The sequence below is a fragment of the Rhopalosiphum maidis genome, chromosome 1, assembly GCF_003676215.2.
Source record: "Rhopalosiphum maidis isolate BTI-1 chromosome 1, ASM367621v3, whole genome shotgun sequence".
In the NCBI taxonomy this organism is placed as follows: Eukaryota; Metazoa; Arthropoda; class Insecta; order Hemiptera; family Aphididae; genus Rhopalosiphum; species Rhopalosiphum maidis.
The window spans coordinates 48,821,771-48,827,071 of record NC_040877.1 but is presented as its reverse complement, the minus strand read 5'-3'; the positions used below and the strand labels follow the sequence as shown (position 1 = coordinate 48,827,071).

General features: G+C 28.6%; 1 pseudogene; it reads left to right on the top strand.

Moving 5' to 3' along the window:
• The first annotated feature begins 3,787 nt into the window (after positions 1-3,787).
• LOC113561206 lies at positions 3,788-5,055 on the top strand (annotated as a pseudogene).
• The last annotated feature ends 246 nt before the right edge of the window (positions 5,056-5,301 follow it).

Sequence of the window (5,301 nt, the reverse complement as noted above, 5' to 3'; positions counted from 1 at the left end):
AATGTTTTATGGTAAATTTTATACTATACTTATTATAAATAACCATTTAACAAGATTGTATAAATACAACAAGATTATATAAATATAATATTAGAGGGGAGAGGTATTAGACGGGGGAATGGTAGACGGGGAGGCATCCATGAATCAAACAAACGATTACTATAAAGTATGACACGCTGGTCACTATCGTTATTGACGTTTGGAATATAAAGACGCACCTGTTAATTATGCAGCCGTAATAATCGTTAAGATTTTTTTTTTTTTTTGGTCACACATAAGTACATTAGAAGAACGATAGCGATGTACACATGAAGCCGTTTGGATTACCTTGTCGCTACACAGTGGCTATCGCTATTGCGTCGTGACGGACCATACAGAGGCTTTTGATGAACACATGGACAACGACTCGGACCCAATAGTGATGACTACGTTAGCGACGACGTATTGATGGAAAAGGCGGTACTGGTTGAGTTGCTTGGAATAAAAATTCAGCGTCGACTCAGCTGCTGTTTCCGTGTACGGTGTAACTGGTGCAGGTGCGCGAGATCGACGGCGACAGGATACAGACAGTATTACCGACAGCCAACAGGACGATGGTTACACAGAATTAGAACTTGTGCGATGGCTGTCTGCAGACTACAGAGTTCTGTCCGCAGTAATTTACACGTGAATTTCGCCGTCGTCGAAAACTATATACATCAGCTGTTCTCTGTGCCCGTACTTTATGGTCAATCCCGCACGTATAATTAAACATGCTCGTGGCAATTTTCAGCCAAGCAGTAATATATATAAATATATATATATATAAATATGACCAGTAACTGTATGATTTGAACAAAATCTCATTGGTGTCCCACAATATGTCAATGCGCTGTGGCGCTATAATATTATACAGTATAATAATATACTTATAATATTTTAATAACAATTACAATTTATTACTCCCAAAATAAAAAAAATTAGCATAAAAAGTATAAGTGTATATTATATCACAAGTTAGTTTTTCATAGACCCTACAGGAATGCATTTTTAAAATATTTTATACTATATCATTATATAGTGTTCTAATTAAACACTCGATAAATCCATTATAATATGTATGTACCGATTATTACGAACTTACAATTTGCAATCTTGATAATAATATAATTTGCAGGTTACATATCATTTTATTTTTTTAGTGGAAGGAGTGACGTACAAATCGTAAAATTAGGTTGAAAACGACATAATTCTATACTAGCATAGGATATAGAATTGCTTACACTCTGTCAACTATAGCCTGATCCTTATATAGGAGCACAATACAATGTTATTTGAACTTGATGATGTACGTTGGATGGTAGCTACTAGTTACTGACTGTATACAATAATACCTCTTAGTAATTATAGAAAACTAAATGTATTATTTGTTCAAAAATGTATAGGATTTCATTTTGTTTATACTGTTTACCGAAACACCTAAATCAAAAGTAAGAACAACCACAATTTGGAAATGTGTTGAACTATTTCCGAACAAGTGTACATCAATATGGTAAAAAACTATAAATAACAATTACATATAAATATAATAACTATAATAAGAGTAATCTTCAAATAAAAACGCTTTGTCACATTTATATATATATATATATATATATATATATAATATATATATTATATAATATATATTTATGTATCTATTTGCGACACAAAAACCAATCTAACTAACAAAACTATAATGAAATTAATCATACAACGAATTAAATCATTACTAATCCGTCATACACACTTATTGGCTCTATCGAAGTAGAGTTATGAAAATTATTATAAAATCTAGTCAAATCCTCACATAAGTAGATAGAATATAATTTAAGTATGATGAAAAATCAACTGCAGTGTAGAAAAATGTTACCGATGGCGAAAATAGAGCGAGAAAATGTTGCGTTATTGAGAGACGTACAGCAATGAATGTACGGATGCAGATCCACGACTACCATCACCGAGATATATCAAATATATTTAATATAATCAAGGCAGCCAAAGCGGTACCGCAAAGTCAGTATAGATGCTATTATTATATATACTGATATATATGATAATTTTGTATGAGCTATAAAAATTATAATCATAATAAAATTATTTTGTTAATTTGTAAAAATGATTTTTTTATATTTATTAATATATAGTTCTTGTTAGCAATGATTATTCATAAATATAAATCTGTGTATTAGCATATTATGAAATAAAAAAAAATATAATAAATAAAAATATTATAAAATATATAATAAATCATAAAACAAATAACTTATATATTATAGTCGACTATGTTGTAGATAATTAATATGAATGATATAAATCATTAACTAAATTAATAACTTTAAGTTCGTTGAATAAGATACAGTAATAATAACGAAAAATTATGTTTAACAGCGGTATTTAAAGGATTAATCAGTAAGTATAAAACAAAACCACGTATCGAGGAGTAATTGAGTAAACCAGTATTACAAATAAAAGTAACTTACGTACATTTCTTAAGTTATAAACAGCGCGCTGGTGTCTATATTCCAAATTAGTATATTGCGTTCTAAACTTTATTTTACACACAACCTCCACACATCGATCATTTGCGTGTGCCTACACATTTTCTAAAAGTGTTGGTATATATTAAATTGTTATGCTGATATTAATACTATAATAAATACGTACTTATTAATATTTTAACTATTTGAAATTTATAAATATAAGTTCAAATATTGATTTAATGTTATAACTTATAAGTGTTAGGAACAAAAAATGTCTTCTTTTTCATTTAAAAATAAATTCATCAAAATATTTGTTTAATAATAAACTTAAGATTTCACAAAATAATTAAAACTTTTTGTGAAGAGCATTGACAAATACAAATCTACGTGAAAAAAAACTACAACATATTCAATGAACGATTCTAAAATTACGGTTTTAAATATTTGTAAACATTTTACAGAACGGTTTTAAACTCAATTAAATTAAGTACAATAATAATTATAGTTAAAACTGATGTATAGTATATTATTAACAATAATAAGAAATAAACAGTTTAATAGATATATAGTTTATAAGTTCATTATATTTATTTAAAGAAAACATTATTTAGTTAGCGTCTTATTTTATAAGCATTTATCATAAATTATAATATAAAAATGAATAAATAGCTTACGTATTATATTATGCCCATAGCCAACAAAACCGACGAGGCGATAATTATTATCCATTACCAGAACCTCAGCGGTCGTGTACATTCTGCCTCGTAAAAAAAAAAAAGGCTCACGATATTCTTCCACCTCCGACCGGCCATAACTCAAAGTAATATTATACTTCAACGCGACTAGTGCTGTATACTTTTTATTCTTTTTAACTTTGTCCCATCCGCGTACATTGTGTTATGCCATAGATTATTTGTGTCTTCAGTCATATCTAATTTACGATATTCATTATTTGTTGTTTATGTATTTAATTAGGTAAAGCTCTCGGAGGATACCGTAATAAAGAATGTCAAAACAAACGATTCAGGTCCGATTTGCCGACACCCAATTCACCGAATACTCGTCTCACCAACACGGAAACCGGTTTACGGTAAAAATAAAAAATGTTCCGATTCGTCAACAAAACGTAATTTCATAAAATATAAAAATAATTTTTATTTGGAAATCTAGAATATTACAATCTAAAATCAAAATGTTGATAAAACTATACTATGATATTAATGAAATTTGTCAGTTTGTATAATCATTGCATCGTCAGTTAGTTATATATTAAAATTAAATTTAAAATGTCGTGGTTGATAATAACTTCTGAACGAGATGGCCAACTTTTATTTTTGGATAATTTTATACATCGAATTGATAGAACAAGAGGTTTTAACCATTATTATAAATGTATTGATGATTATGGAGGTCGAGCAATACACAGAGAAGATTCCAATAATGCTATAATGTCAAAAACGCATATCAATCCGATGCATGGAATCCAATTGGCTGAACGTGGTTTTCGAAATAAGATTAAAGTGAGTTTGTTTTAATTTATACAATTTTATTCACGAGTCTTATACTATTTTTTAAAATTAATTTTTAATACGTGTTTTATAACTTGAAAATAACTTATTTGAAGGACGAAGTGGTGATAAATCCCACAAAGACTATACCACAGACACTTAATGAAATCCGAAGATCAATTAAGGCTTCAGGAATAGAGGATTCTACGGAAGCCGAAGTAAGGTAAAGGATACAATATCAATTTATACCAGTGTAAAAAGTTTGACATACAGGAAACATATGAAATTAATGCAACGTTACCTAAAAAGCTGTCTGAATTAGAATTGAAGGTAATTGGCGATCAACGAATGATGGAAAAGATTTTCTTTTAGGTATTTATTCTAAATTATTTAAATGATTTAATTATAAATACTATTACTAATTATAATATTATTACCTACAGTATTTGATGGTACGGATAATAAAATCGTTGTATTTGGTACCGAAGGATTTTTACGACGTCTTTGTTCTAGTAATACAGTTTTTATGGATGGTACATTTAAGTCAGCACCAAAAATGTTTACACAAATTGTATACCTTACACTGCTTTGTTATAGGAATGATGATACCCCTAATAGTTATAATATAAATTTTATAATTTAGTAAAATACTAATTATTTATGTTTAAATATATTCTTTTAGGCTTATGCATTATTGCACAGTAAAAGTACATCGACATATTTGAGAATGTTTGAAATAATAAAACAAGCGGCATTGAGAAATGGATTAAAGTTCAATCCTACTTGTTTCCAAATAGATTTTGAAATTGGAATGATTGTCTCCATTCGGCAGTGTTTGGTTCTGATACACCCATAAAAGGGTGTCTATTTCACTTTCAGCAATCTATTTGGCATTAAGTTCAAAGTCTTACGATAATATATTTGCCGATAATATTAAAAAAGTTGTTCGTCGTCTTTATTCGTAAGCCATAGTTCCGATTAAACAAATTGAGTCAGAAAGGAAATATAACTTTTTACGTAATTTGTACGAACTTAGTAAAACTTAATTTTTTAAAATTATAATTTTAGGTGTGCTAAAATTATTAAATTATTTTACCGAAACATACTTGGATCCAGATATTTGTCTATTTAATAGCAATATGAGTATTCATTTTAATACAGATGGAGCAAGGACCATAAACCACCTTGAAACATGGCATGCAGCTCTTAATAAAGCTGTTGGTAGATAAAAGCCAAATATTTTTATTTTAATCAAAGAGCTACACAACTAACAAACAAACTTCGAGCATGAC